The 16159-nt window shown below is 41.1% G+C and overlaps 1 protein-coding gene across 1 annotated transcript in view; it reads right to left on the reverse strand.

The window, feature by feature from the left end:
- Positions 1-213: 213 nt before the first annotated feature.
- mafa (MAF bZIP transcription factor a) overlaps positions 214-16159 on the reverse strand; it is a 72114-nt gene continuing 56168 nt past the window's right edge. Inside the window, exon 3 of the mRNA XM_080458347.1 lies at positions 214-741. The gene's annotated coding sequence lies outside the window, so the exon portion shown is untranslated. The remainder of the gene's footprint in view (positions 742-16159) is intronic.

Below are 16159 nucleotides of genomic sequence, written 5' to 3' on the forward strand. Positions count from 1 at the left end.
TAAAAGGTTTTCAGATCCAAATACTGAGATTTGTGATCTATTGGGGTAGTAAATATACACTATAGTCTTCTCCATGCTATTGTCTTCGTTGTTCTCTATTTACATGTACTAATATGGATATTGGAGAGGAAGACTAAGCTGTTACATAAAGAGAATAGGAACAATTAGAAGTACCATTTTTACAGTCCAAATAAATTCAAAGGCTAATGAAATGAACTTTGAAATTATAATTACATGGGCTCCAAATAGGTAACAAGAATATTCATTTCACATGGAAAATATTGAACCATGAGTAATCTATTCACAGTAATGGTTTATGAATTTGGTGACAGCAACTTGGTATGTTTCCTATATTAGGAATAAGAATAGGGTTTTATAATGATCTATTTACAAAAGCATGCATCAGTGATCTCCCAGTGAAGAGAAAATAGTTCCAAGGGATTTATCTGGCATTGTCAACCATCTCATGTTTATGAGTCTGTGTTTTCTTTTTTTTTTTTTTTCCTTCTTCTTTTTTTTTCCTCGTGTTTTGTAGAAAAAAGCTGGAGGTAAAATATCAGGGAGGGAATCAGGAGTCGTAAGAGGCTTTCAAGAATTTCAGTGTAGGGATTTCGAGGGAGTCTTAATGCGTCTTGTGTGGTGTTCTTCAATTCAAGTCATTTTTGAATGTTGTGCTTTGTAGTTGTCTTGCTGCGATTGGTCAGCCGCTCTGATGTCATCACCGCTCAGTCGTTAGGTTATCTGTTAACAGAGATGAATGGAGGGGGGGGGGGGGGGGGGGGTGAAGGGGAATTGGGTTTGGACAAGAACAGAGAAAAGAAGAAATCATTTAGGTGTGATTCAGATTATTTTCTCTCACGCTATAGGATGCTCTTGCACGCACGCACTCACACACACAGTGAGGGAAGTTCTCATTGTGATGTGTACACGACCCTTGTCTAATCGCTGTCTTCTTGTCTCGGGTTTATAGTGACACACAGTGAGTCACAGTCACTGTATTTGGAGAGTGGGGTGGGCGCCGCTGTCACTGGTGCCAGTGTAAAAACAAAGGCGGAGTGACCACCCTGTGAGTGTTCATGGCAAGCCCACTTGGCTGAGATTCAGAGTGACAGTGGCGTCAGCATGGGGGGTGACTCTATAATCAGCTTTAATTAAGGCCAAGGAGACCTGAGTAAATTCACTAACTCCATGGACGAGTCGACTTTGCGTCCACTCTATGTCATTTAATCAGGTTGTGATTTACTCTTGGAAAAGAGAAAAAAAAAAAAGGGGGGGGGGGGGGGGGTTCTTTTGTGTCTTGAGTTACACAAAGTTTGGCAAGAGCGTCCAGTGTTGTGTGCACTGTGTAAGAATGATTCATGTTGCCAGAGGGAGGGCTTTGTGGGTGGGCCATTAGCCACAGTGACTATAGTGGAATTCAGCTCCTATCTCCTGGAGATCCAATTACATGACCCTACTGTAGAGGTGCCGCCTGCACCCATTATAAATCATCATAAACAAAGAAAGTATTGACATTGCATTGCATACCAATAAAGCTCCACTCATGCCTGTAAAATATAAAGTTATTACTTTTATTTGACCAACGTTAAATAGACTCAATTTATCCATGATGGATTCTCACATTTATAAGTTAATATTCATGTTTTTGTTTGTATTCAAGGACATGTACAGTGTAAGCCTATTTGAACAATGGGTTCATAAAATATGTAGTCAGGTATATGATTTTATCTCTTGTTGTTTGTTGTCACACTACTGAACATGCATATAATCCAGCCAGTGGCCCTTTCCCCTGCCTCTGCCTCCTGATACAGCACAAAGCATTGCATGTTATGCCGCTTGTTCTGTCCACCTTCTGCACAGCAGTGAGCCTTGTTCCACCAGCTAATATCCTCACAACTGAGATCACAGCCATTGCCCCAGGGCATGCTTCATCCACTCTCAGAGAACAGCAACCGTCAAGACTTCAGCCCTTCAAGACAGAATGTGGTCCCAGGGTGCGTGATAACAGAGTATGTGATGGGAATGCAGGGCCATTTGGACCTCCAAAGCCAGGTGTTAGCACTTCAGCTCACTGCCTCATCAATAATTGACAGAGGCAAACCAATCAGAACAATTTGCTCCCCACAGCGAAGTGCTAGAGCAGCCTAACACCAGTGAATCATTAATGAGGCAATTAGCTGAAATGGTTAGACGGTTAGCCCTCGCTGGCAGCACTCCTGTGACTCTACTGTGACGGTTCTCCTTATACAGAGGCTGTGCATGATGGAGTGATGTACAGGCCAACACATACTGAGGGACAGAGAGAGCAGAATCACACTACAGTGCCTGGATACAGAGCGCCTTAAGGTTGGAGTGTAACTTGGGTCAGCGATGCCAGCTCTCCATCTGTTGACCACAGCTCAGAGGGCCAATAATGGGAACAAACCCAATTGGCCATTACCATGGGAGATTGACCTTTATTGGTTGTTGTTACCATTGCACAGACCGACAGAAGCTGTCTCCCGGGTGATTCAAGTGTGGGAGAGCCTTTATGGACATGGATGAAATCGACCTCAGTGACATCACTCAAACGCGGGGAAAAGCAACAACAACAATAACAGCAAAGATGGAGTTTGCCTTTGAAGAGCGGAGATCCTGGATTGTTGTTTGAGAGGGAAATCAAAGCCCCGCGGGAGCTGCTCACAAAGCCGCATCGATTGGCCATATTGGAACCATTTCATAGTTTATCGATGCTCCTCTGCCTGCTCCCTCAGCCCTGGGTCCGGTACAGGCTCAATTAAACCAGCAACCTTGATCTCCGGAACAAACCATGCAAACACTAAATACTGCATAAATTACTATCAAACACACTCTTGCACACTTTCATCCAAACCATTTTTTATTTTTTTTTACACACTGTTCATTTGACTCTTGGCTAAACATGATTAAAATCATGTTGTTTACTGTTTGTTATTGACAGCTTCTTTTCTACTCTATAAAAAAAAAAAAAAAAAAAGCACCTTCCATTTTCCTTTAATATTTCAGCTTCCCAATCATCCTAATGCGTTCTCAGTTTCAATATATCTTTGTGATGGAAGTGTCTGGAAGGCAAATGAAAAGAATGAGTAAGAGAGGAGGGGCTGAATGCATTAAACACTGATGTAGTATAAACCTAAAGGAGGCAGTTATTTACATGGGACAGTTAAAGGTCCTGTAGGATTTCATTATAGGCAATGAATATAAGAGTAATACATTTTTACATGTTCCAAATTTTAATGATGCTCCTGTGAAAGCTGGATTAGTGCTCTTTTACTTTAGTCCAGTTAAAGTGCACACATATGTTTATTGTTGCATACTAAAACAGTTGAACTGAAAGTAATGCGGTTGCATGTTTCTCTGACACAACTTGGCTATGGAGTCATCCTAACCTGTAGGATTCACAAAACATGACAGGCTGACTGATTGGGATGCGATGACTTACTATAGAAACAATACTTTAGCTTGTATGATGAAGGAAACTAACAAACCCAAAACCTCTCGTTAGAAATGGGTTGTGATGACATTTTTTTAAATTATTATCCATAATGACACAGGTGGCTTGGTTGGGCAGGCCTACATCTTGTAACCAAACCTTCAAGAATGACTATGAGAAACAAAAAAACAAACCAGAAAGCAGATGTCACATATCAATTACAATGGCCCTAGGATTCCACGTCCAAGCACAGACAAGAGTCGCCATTGTGTCACGTTTGTATAATGAGCTTCTCGGTCATGTCAAAAATACAATGCAAAATAGAATAAATGCTTGATGTTGGAAGTTGAAGGTATTTTGGAAAAATATGCAAAATCACTCAACCATTGCACATATTTAACAGCTATATATATTCATAATAAATTCAGACCTTTAACATATGAATAGTCATAAGAAGTTTAAATTCATGAGATAAGACAATATCCTTCAGCATTCACCTGATGTTAGGCTCAATTTCCCTCAAAGTCTAAAAAATTCCCTCTGATGCCTTTGGAACTTTTGTCCAACAAAGCAAAAAGTTGTTTTATTTTCTTTCTTTTTTTCACGTTTTAATAGTATTTTGACTGTCAGGAATAATGCTGCACTCACATAATTTATTTGCTACATTCTTCTTCTTTCCCTTATAACCCCAATTATCACAATAACAATTTGGCTATTTCCGATTGGTTCACATGGGTAAATCCTTCATAAAATAAAGCAGCTTTCAACAAATAAATTTATCAAGGATCTGTTGTTTGTTTGAGTGCCTAGAAAAGACAGAACAAGCAATTGATTAGAAGCGAGGTGAAACTGTGCTGCTGATATTGACACTTGTGCACATATTCTAGACAGCTAGGTTCTGTTTAATGACCGCTATTCACTTTTATAGCTCTCTCAGGATGCCGTCCTCAATAAATATTTGCAAACAGGAAATTTGCTGTATGGCTTGAGAGAGTCATAATGCTGGCATGCGTTTTGAGATTAACATGTAATTAAAATAGTAAATCAATATTTATTAAGCAGCAGTACAAAACAAACGAGAGGTGTAGACAGGTCATATAATGAGTCACTGGGTAGAGGAAGTGCCCCTTAAAGTACAAGTATTCTGCAGTGCAACGGTTTAAAGCCAACTTGGGTATGTGAAGAATTGCTTTACAAAGTCAGTCCGGCATAGTGAAAGTCACTAGAAAGACGCAGACGCGCGCACGCAGACACCGCTTGCCTGAACGACACACACACACACACACAAAAGAAAAGCGCCGTTTAGAAAGGCGGGTAGAGAAATTACACCTCATCCTGAGACCCTCTTCCTTTTCAAACCACACTTTTTAAATGTGGAGTTTACACTTTTTCATTCACTTACCACAGCTTTCCCGCATTTATCATTTTTTAGATTCTCATGCTCACCGTCGCTGTGCTTGCAGAGCGACGGTGAGCATCAGAAAGAGAGCAAGACACCTGGAAACACTCGTCTGCTCACATTACTGAGCACAAAGCATCCGGAGAGGGAAACGGACCCACAAGCCACAGTCCACACTTTCCAGCATCTACCAGCGTATGAAAGAGAAAAGATGTTAAAAGCTTAATGGACTGCTCGTCTCATTGTTTAAAAATCGCTCGACATATAAATGGCTGAAGAAAGAAGGAGCGACCATCATTGCTTGGCCTCAATTATGCATTGAAAATAAAGTTATGAGCTAGTGGCTGAATTATTGATGCTGGCACCGGGAACAAGAGCATGTTGGCAATGTGTCACTGCTTTTTTCGCTGATGCTTCATCTTGTATTGATAATTTTTCATCTAAAAAGCCCATGAAGTCTTGATCTGTGAAAGATGGAAAAACACACCATGAATATTGGAAATCTAATGCAATATTACTGGAAGGAGGAAACAGATAACATAACATCATATAACTTGATGGAAAATAAAAAAATATGGTTATGAGGGAGGACAGTGAAAATATGATAGTTTGTCTATATGTAGCATTGAGAGATAGCGCCATGTTCCACGAGTAATGGAGGTGTTAGTCCAAAATGCGTCTCAATCATAACTCTGTGTACTGCGTGTCTTTTAAAATGGGTTAAAAAAAAAAAAAAAAGAAGCTCTAATGATCTCCGTTTTGGGACTGTCCCTGAGGCTGACACATTTCCTGCAATGCAAATGCCTTGTAGTTAATTTGTCAATGGCCTCTCTATTCTATTTGTCTCACTTTAATGGAACTGCACGTTAATTTAACACACTGCAAATACATATGTGCAGCAACTGAGCTAGAAAGAAAAGCCCAAGTGCATTTGATGAACTCTTTTTTTTGCAGACGTACAAGGAAGTAAATTGCGACTCCCTATTTTGAAATAGCTGTGATGAAGAAAAAAGCCACTATACTTCAGTGATAGTGGGCTTTTTCTTTCCTTTTTTGTTTCTTTAAATTGCGTTTGAATTGATTAATTTTTTCGGGGGGTAATATGACAGTAATTTTCACAGAGCTTTGGAGAGTCGACGCTTTAATTGTCTGAATGACCTTTCGCTGATTCTTTCCCCCAGTAAACAATCCATTTTTCCCCCTCAAATATTTCAATGCAATGCTTTTTTTCCCCTCCGTTTTATCTCGGATCCAACTTTAAACCTCCGGATTCAGATCTCTTACACTCTCTGGTAACTGAATATTAGATGATGCCATAACTAAATTGCACATAGCGTGTTGTATAAGGTGGTTTTAGTGTCTTACGGGCCTGTGAGAGCGTGTCCTTATTTTAGTGTCACAGGTTTTGTCGTCCATGAGGTCAGCCAAGTGTAACACTGCAGTGAGTCATGTACTGGAGTTTACCGCCTGTCAGCCATCATTGTTTCACATCAAAGTGAAGCATTTTGTCACAAAAACTGTCGTCAAACGCCCACTAATGACCTAAAATTGTCATCAATCAGAAGAGATCACTTCCACTTATTATGAACCACTTTGATGTGGAGAGTCACAGTTACTGTGAGTAATGACTTTTATATTTGTGGATATTTGAAGCATTGTTGGAGTGAACCCTCTCCAGGTCCACCCGGGTGAATTTGATGTTGAAGAGTGGAGACTCAGATTACCCAATCAGATCCTGTGTTTATCGGAGAAGCCACAATGAGAGCGCTACCGCAGTCATCCAGCGTTTCACAATCTGCGGCCGTTCAACAGCGTCTGCATGGCCAAAACGCTCTGTGCAGTCAATATCTCTCAGCAATTATTGAGGAGCTCAAACCGCCCTGATGGTTTTTGCCGTTGTCCCTTTTTTTTTTGGTTTTGCTGCGTTCTAATTTAGCATTTTAGAGCTATAACTCATCTAATTACATCCAGTTCAGTGCAAATTTTAATGAACATCCACACGCCCATTTTCATGATATTTTAAAAATACAGAAAAGCAACAAACAATGCCTTCAAATGACGACTCTCTTTCCTTTCAGCTCTGCTGTGTCACACTTAAATTGAATAATTACATTTTAAAATCTTTACATTCTATTTCTTTGGAAATTATATTAAAATAGCATTATTTTATGTATTTCATATTAAATTGAATTCATTTTTTAAAATTCAAATAGGGAGATTTATATTGGGGCTTTAATCAATTACCATGTCACAATGAGCTAACTTTTATTATAATGCAAAGTCAGTTTCTATTGACTCTTGTTAGTTATACATCACATTTATTTTTTTTTTTCACAAAACAAGTTTATTATGTGAGTACAAAAACATGATCCTCCTCTTTAACAGCGGCACGCCACTATTGAAACACTTTATGATTTGAATCCCTCAATATAATGTTCTCATATTTGAAAGTACACATAGGTTTGTAGTTTAAATCCTCTGTGAGGCATCTGACACATTCCGCAGGCACAATGAATGGCTCATCGAATCACTCGTCACTGAGATTAGAGGAAACATGAAAAAGCGGAGCCGAGTTCAAAAGTGAGGACCCGCAATGTTTCCGAAAGAGTGTTATGACTGGATAAATTTAGGCCAGTCACTATTAAACATCTCCGTACGTGATTCACTGCGCGGACCAGTGCTACGAGGAAGAAGATGGATGTTTCAGTCAGGCAACCACAGATCACGTCTCAGCCTGGGTTATGCGTGTCCGATAACACTTCAGCCCACTCAGGCGGCGCCTTGTGAACTCTTTAAAGGAAAGAGCAGTTAATACTTTTTTTTTTTCTTCTTCTTCTTCTTCTTCTGTCCAAATTTGCAGTGCTCTGACTCACCTTCTGCCATGGATTTTCTTTTTTTTTTTTTTTTACTTTTTATTATCTCTGTCATCTCTGCAACATCGACCGCTGAGGCGCTCTTGCTTTCCTTTTCCGATGAATGACAGATTTTACGTTCAGATGGCAGTCAAAGGCCACCGTTAATCTTTCCACACCTCCACAACCCAGTGTGTTTTTCACCTCATTTGTGAGATGTGAGAAGTGTGCTGTTACAGTCGCCCACTCTACTCCCTCCCCGGGTCCCATAATGTTAACCTGTGGTGGAGCCGCTGAGGAGATCAATACCCATCAGACTGTTAAAATAAATACATTTATCACCGTCTGATACCGAGCTACGACACCCTGTTAAATCTGATTGGAGGCAGAGATAGTGAGGTTCATTCGCCTACATAAACTACAATTAAAGTATCCTTTGCCGTTTCTGTTTTGAAGAAAAAGTGACATTACATAGGGATTTTCATTTTCTGTGATTTTGAACACCACAATGACAGGCGTATGGCGTTTCCTCGCTCAATAAGAACAAGGCTTCTGACTGTGTTCCCCATCTTTTTGCTGTGGGTTGAGTGAGCTCGCTGGGTTTTAAAATCTCATCTGAGGGAAATGTTCCTTCTGTCCTCCCTCTGCTGCAGATAAAGAACAGGCGTTTGAGTAATTATGGTGCATTATCGCCAAGGAACGTTTCATTGCTACATTTTAAGCTGTGTAGTGAGCGGTGACAAACGAACGACCATTTTAATTTCTGTCAGGAGGAAAAACACATGGCTCGAGCCAATGAAGTCAGCTCTCTCGTTCTGCCACTGACTGAGACCATCTGGACCGAATAAAGTTTTTTCCCTTTGAATCAACAGCTGTTAGAAATTAAACACGAACACTCCTTGTCTATACATCATTCCTTTTTTTCCCCTTCGTTTCTCTGTGCTCCTTTTAAAAACAAAACAAAAAAAAAAAACGAGCAAAGCTTGTTTTATGGTTTCAGTTTAGTGCCAGAAGAAAGCAAAATAAAACATGACTTTCTCAATGCACCTGTTTCCTGTGCACGTCTTTCCCTCTTTATCTTTTCCTCTCTCACCCTGTCCGCTCTTGTGCTGGTAATCGAAGGGTTGACCACGTCAGTCAATCTGTCAGCGGCTGACAGTTTTACAGCACAGGCACTACACTGATGGGTACCATCACTCACGTAACGATTGCCCTCCACACTGAAATCAAAAAGCAAGACAGAGTGAGAGGGCTGGAGAGGACTGAACAAACGGAAGCAAAAGGCAGCGGAGGCACGAAAAAAAATAAATAAAAAAAATAACAGCTTGCATGTCAAACAGAAACACAGTGAAAGGAGGAGAAATACGGAGAAATGTTTTTCAGTTTCATCTCTAAACGCCAACAGTTTTTGAACTGCGCGCTAAAGCCTTCCCTTTCGGTGGTTTTTACTTTGCTCTGGTCGGACCAGAGAGTTTGTTCCGCTCGGTAGAAATTATTTCACACACTTCATTTCTTCCAAATTGTTATTATAATAGACAGTTAGAGTTAGTGTTTTAAAAATCATAAACAGTCTATTATTTGCTTAAAGTGATGCTTTTCACTTTTCTTTCACTTTGAGCTGACAATCGCATTAACAACTGCTCACGCGGTGGAAAAGCACCGCATAAGTGAAATCCATTTACCATTCAAAATGTTCAAATGAGATCCAGGCATATCAAACCGTGGTCAAAGTCCCATATAAACAGACGGTGCTGACTCTCTTGCTGCGTGCGACTTTCTTGAAATTGAATGTGTCACAAAAAAAGCAGGTTTCACGATTCTGCGCATGTAGTTGCAGTTCACCATTTAAAAACATGTCTTTTTCTTCTTCCTGTTATTAGAGAGCAGACAGTGATGGGAAACACCGGGGGGAAAAAAGTTCCTGCACATGTCCTCGATGGCGGGGTCAGCAGGAAGCCACAAGTATGCACATTCGAGCCTGTAGTTTCACTTCCATTTCAACCAATTTGGGGATATAAGTGACCTGATGGTTCTCGGAAAATGTTGTTGCAACTGGCAAAACATGAGCAAGAAAAGGTCTTTATTTGAGTTACAAAAAAGAAGAATATAATGTGTTTTCACCATTGCTTATGTTACTGTGCAGCTTTGCAAAGAAATCGCTTTGACAGTTTTAAAAGTGGTGCCTGTTCCTTTTATATTTTAACTGCTAACGTATCCCACTGGCTGATGATAGAAATAAACATTTGGTAACTTTTAAAAACAAAACCGAGCAAAACAATTGTATAAATATCCGTTTTAACTTTTAACATCAGTCCGACATCAGAAGTGTTGTTTGATTAAGATGATCAGTCCTAATAAAGGGAAGTACAGCACCAGCAGCAGCTTTTCTGGAGACCCGGGAGAAGGGAGAGTCTTAAGTGTTCCCCAGAAAGCAGGAGGCAAAAGCTGCCCAGAGGAGAGAGGCAATGGAGCCAATCTGTTTGTCTGTTTATGGTGAATGGCAGCAGCAGCCTCCTGCCACTGCGCACCGTCATATGGGAACCCGGCTCCCACAAACACATGCTTAATGACTCAATTTATTCACTCCACCACTATCGCTTCATCATCCTCTTTTTTTTTTTCTCTCTATTGGTTTTGCCCATATGCACTTCCAGTTCTGAGTACCCACAGCGTACCCAAGTTATGGGTGGCAGAGGGAAATCTCACCCAGTTTCTGGGAATGTAAAGCCGCTATCTTACTGGACTGTGACAAACATGAACACATTTTTTTAGGCAGTTTTCAAAATATCTTGAAACACTCACAAATGCCTTGTCTCAAATGTCAACATGTTCCAGTTGACAATTTATTTTCAAAGTAGTGATTGCAAAATGTCTTGAATGTGTGAAAAGTGAGAAATGAGCACTTCAGCATGTCATTCCGGTCTAAATACCGTTTAAGGTCCTCCTCCTGCTTCTGCACTTCCTTCATGAGCTCCATTTTGCTCGACGTACAAAATGACAAAATGATTGGTGAATTGGAGAGAAACCCCCTCTGGAGTTTTAGGGTCAGAATTGTCCTGTGACTGATCCAATGCAGGAATTTTGCTCGCGCCAACTAATCATCACAGGCCTTCATGGCAATGGTGAAGAGATACTCCATCCAACAGCAAAGTGTGAGTGAGGGGCAGGTGGTTCAGCTCGTTCCTGGCGACATGGTCACAGCAGGACCACGTGTGTTTTGAGAAACCGTGTGATGCATGTCAGCGACATCTGGGCAAACGCAGTTGAGGCATCGATCAGATCGGAGCTGAGCAAGGTCCCTCAAAAGCTTTATTCCTAAATCTATTCTGACAGGCGATGACATGATGGAGACGAGGCTGGTGAATTGATTATGTCCTCTCTCTCCTGCTCGCTCTCCCACTTTTCTCGGCCTCTCTTCTCCCCGCCCCCCTGTCCTATCATTCTGCTTTTTTTCCTCCCCACTCCCCGCACCTCTTTTTTTCTTCTTCTTCTCCATCCTGCTGTACTCATCACTTGGATGTGTCGAGCACAAGATGTCAGATTATTTCCCAGCAGACACTGCGCTGTGTGACAGAGGACTGGAGCTGTACATCACTGGATGACACTGTCTTTGCCTCCCTTCCCTCTCTCTGTCTCCCCCGCTCTCTTTCTCGCGCTCTGTCTCTCTGCAACCAACATCAAATATGGCCGGGCCTTTTTGATCACTTTAAAGGCTTGAACTAGGAGCGTGGCCGGTGCCTAAACAAAAGCAAACCGAGTGTTTCATCCGTCAGGCTTGTCAGTGGGCCATATGTGCAGTATAACCGTTTTTCACAGAGGTGGTAAACCACACAATATCACACATTATGGCACTCAGAAAACACCTCAACTCAGAGAAGCCGACGTGTCAAAAGGCAACATGGCTGTTCTTCGCTTCCTTTTTTTTTTTTTTTTTTTTGGTTACGTGTTGACCTCCATGTGACAACTGTGTGTGTTACCGAGAGCAGAAAAATAATATTTTAATCCCACCTTGTAACAATAAAACATAAAGTACCTTCAGCTTTCTTTTCTTTTTTTTTATGCTCTCTAAAACTGGGCTTTAGTCCATCCCTTGTAATTTTAATTGAATGTACTGAAGGCTTTGGCACGGGTGGGGTCGGCCCCGTATTCAGGCCAACCGCTCAGCATATTGTTTCTGTGGCACCTGTCCCCCCAGATTAATAACTCCAAGGTCTGCGCTGGCAAAGTGTGCAGGGATACCAGAAATTACAATACTAATTCAGCACCAGGGATTTATCCAGCAGCCTCTCCCAGGATTTATGATGGAGGAGAGCTGGGAGGAAAGAGGAGAGGAAAAAAAAAAGAGAGTGAGAGGAAGGGAGACGAGTAATACCGGCGAAAGTGATTAGCTCAATGGGAGAAATTGTGCATTTGTAGTCTTGCAATTATTATTGTGTTTCTCATCACATAATGAGTTTGAACAATGCAGTTAATGGTATTATTGGCGGGCCACCAGAAACGGGGTGTATATAAGCTTGATAGCACTTCTTCATCAATAAATCACTCCAGCGCACATGGCAATATTTAAATCTATGTTATTAAAATTGTTGGAACAACACTATCAGATTTATGTTGTGTTATTATATTATAGATTGATTATCATCATCACAGGCATATCTGATTTGCGTGCAGGCAGCTGGAGCGTGGTGGCTTTAATCCATTTTGATTGCTCTGCAGACTAATGCAACTGCTTTGCTTGAATGGACAGCAGCCTGCCGTCATTCTCACAGACAAAACTGTTTTTTGTATCTTTTTCTATCTTTAGTTCCCGTGTGGTTGTAGAATGTGTTTCTTATAGCAGTTACACTGTAAACATATTTGAAATATACCCGCTCTCTGTCCTGATATCATCACAGGAGAATGAAGTCCAAGTGAGAAACACAAGGCTGAACGCGGTGCATCATCTGCTGTTTTCGCCTCCTCTTTTACTGTTCTCAGCATCATTTATCTTGGTACGATTTGAGAAGGAGGGACTCTTTAGAATCATGACTAGGTTGATGAAAGCATTATGAATCACTTCGGTCTGAGAGCCAATTGTATTCAGGAGATGAAGACAAATGAAAAGGAGTTTCAGAAAAGGCACACTGGGTTGTTGGGAGTAATTTTAGATGCATTAAAATGGAATAGGAGACAGCGGGGAGAAAATGTGTTAAACTAGAGGAACACAACAACGAAATAGAAGGAGCAAGAGTGTGACCGCGATATAGACACACACTCTGCTCTCTGTTTACAAAGTAGCCCGATGTGAATCTAATTATTATTGGTTTGTTTACAGGTTTGAGATGAATGAAAATGTAGGTGGGCTGCACGATGAGGGAAGAGATCAGTCTCAGCACGGAGAGGCAGTGTAGTACGTACGCTCGCCCGACACGGCAGCAAAATTACCGGCTCTCAGAACTGTGACAGCCCTGAAATTACAATTGAGTTTCACTCGTTCCTGCTTTCACACCTACCTCCTCCTTCCTTCCTGATCCTCCCTCCCTAATACTCGCCCCCGTCCTCTCTCTCTCTCTCTCTCTCTCTCTCTCTCTCTCTCTGACGGCTCAATAACAGGTGCCATGCTAAGAGAGCTGTTACAGCCGTCCCTGAGTGGTTGTGTCAGCAGCAATGTTAGGGTTGAGCTTTCCAACCTGCTCACCATGCAGGAAAAAGGAAAGAGAGAATGAGGAGAAAAAGTCTCTCTGGTCCCCAAATGATGCCCGCTGGGAGCCATCGTGCGCTAAATTTCGCCGGGTGGTTCTCCCCTGTTTTCTGTCTTGTGGCCCCCGGACTCCGATTTACAGACAGAGCCATATTGGGCCTTTCTGCATGGCAGGGCTTAAGCAGCTGTGTTCAGCAGAAAAAAAAAAAAAAAAAAAAAATGACAACAACAAAATAAAAATAAAAAGAAATAAACAAATAAAGAAAATGCATAAGAAACACTTATTTCTTTGCAAATGCTGGATTAAGGACTTTTTGGGTGCCATCTGCAGAAAATGAACTATGAAGTCGGCCCTTGACTGCAGTTAGACAGGTTCGGCCGCGCAGTTAAAAAAAGAAAAAAGGATCAGATAAAGAAAAGCACCTCCTGTGCAAAATCTACCAAAATGTTGGGAAATTAAAACAAATTCATAAGTTTGTGCATTCGTTCTCTGCCTTGAAAAGCCAATTTAGAGTGTGCGTCTCAGCTGATACCGATGTTTGCCTGCCTTTTATAAAAAAAAAATAAATACCAGAGAGTCTGTCGTTATGATTGCTCATCTTAACTCGTCTTCAAGCACACTTCTGAAGATTTGAGAGGTTCTCGGCAAAATCTATGCAAATGAGGCTGCTTTGTGAAAAGATGCATCGCAGTGCGTGAAGCCTGAAGCAGGCAATAATCACAGGCGGATTGTGTGCAAACAAGAGACGCTAAGCATCTCAAAACCTCAGCGAGCGACAGAAACAGAAAGCAGAACACACCACAGAGAACGAGACGCGTTAACAGAGTCAGGTGATTGCTCCTTTTTTCTTTTCTTTTTTTTTGCTGATGACTTTAAAAAATAGCATTTCACAATATTTCTAACTTCAAAACTTCTCTCCATTTACTGTTCAAGAAAGAAGTTCATTTTGAAAACCAACTTTCTTTTTTTGCTGCAAACCTTCGATTGGGCACTCAGGAAAAAGTCCAAGTTCAAACTTAAGCAAGTGATATGACCCATTAGAAATATAATTCATAAACCTTTTTTTGCTCAGTTTTTATGAGGGGAAGTGAGGGAGGGATATGTTCGCCCATAGGTAATCTATATATAGCATCCATACCATCAGGGGGCGTTTCATTTTACGCACACAAAAAAAAATGATAAATTCCAAAGGTGACCTGATGGGTTTCATTACAGCAGATTGATCGGCTTATGTGAGGGTGTCACGAAATGGACAGAGCAGACATAGTACACCTTCAGGATGCTACACAGGACAGAAAGGCCATCCAACCTAAGCACCTATATGAGCCTCAAAATCCCATGTGTGCATGTTTCTTGATGTTCTATTTAATGTAGAAAGTTATGGCAATTTATGGCAACAGTTCTGTTTTTTTCACAATTTACTTGAAATGATTTTCAAAAAAAGTCCTAACCAAATTGTTCATTATGAAATCGTGAATGTTTGACTACACGGAAACATGTTAGAGCTTTTAATACAATTTCTTCTGATGCCAATAGTCAAATGACTGTTCATGTCTGACTGATTTGGAAAACAAATATGTCATATAAATAGTTTCATCAGTCATGGGTTTTGCAATAGCATATTTTGTTCCTGGGGTCAAGCAAACATAAAATGTGAAAATGATATTAATAATGCTAATAAAAGTAAAACAATAATATTCATTGTTTGGAGTTGCAGAGAAAGTTCCTGGGTCGTGTTTTTTATGGACGTTTCTTTTTTCTCTGTGAGTGTTTTGGAAGCAAACGGGAATGTGCAAGTCTCTCCTATGAACTAGTAAATAAATAACCCCTGCAATTCAGCAATTCATCATTAAGTACAAGAAGGAAATGTCAAGGGCACAGGAGTCCTTTTTTTTTTCCTTGAGGTCAGACACGAAGCATAAACAGAAACACACACACACACACACACACACACACACACACACACACACACACACACACACACACACACACACACACACACACACACATTTACATGCAGCATCGTGACCATGCTGCGCTACATAAAAGTTAAGGCATTGACAAATCACTGAGACCTGAAAGTGGGGCCGAGGTGGGACTAATTGAAATGAACTTTAGAAAAGGGGGGGACACCTAATTAAAGATGAACTTTCTATCCTGTGTTTGTGTTGACATCATGGGGCCTAAATTTAAGCTCATCTTTGTTTGGCCAAACCCGGTGATGCAGGGAAACTGCATGTGAGCACAGAGAAGGAATAAGGTCATTGCTTTTCCTCAGTGAAAACATATTTTCCTTCAAGTCACATGCGACACTTTTCTGCAAAGTGTGAGGGGCCCATTCATTATCTGCTGCTTTTCCTCAGAGAGACTGGAGTGCATATGGTGTCTTGGTCTGCGTGTATTTATGTATTTATCTGTGCTTGTTTGAGACAGCGATCCAGAGTGCCACGCTCATTGGTATACCTCCATTCCTACAGTGTGTCTTAACACACCTTTGTATGCCTGAGTGAATAAGGGTGGAGGATAGATGGGTGTGTGGGTGCGCGCGTTTGTTTGTTGGTGTTTATTGGCTGTTCTATTTTCTGTATTACTTAGTCGGTGACACGGCCCAGTACAGTAGCTGTGAAGTTCCCTAGTAACGGGCTAATTCCTCGGTGGCTGTTTAGAGTGTCTCCAGGAGTGCTAAGTGTTCGCTTCTCTGTGCCTGATCAGAAAACAGGACCACTTTAGTCAGTTTGTTTAAGGTCCCCCGAGAAGGCTCTCATATCCTCCCTCT

Source organism: Lipophrys pholis (assembly GCF_963383615.2).
Source record: "Lipophrys pholis genome assembly, chromosome: 2".
Lineage (NCBI taxonomy): Eukaryota > Metazoa > Chordata > Actinopteri > Blenniiformes > Blenniidae > Lipophrys > Lipophrys pholis.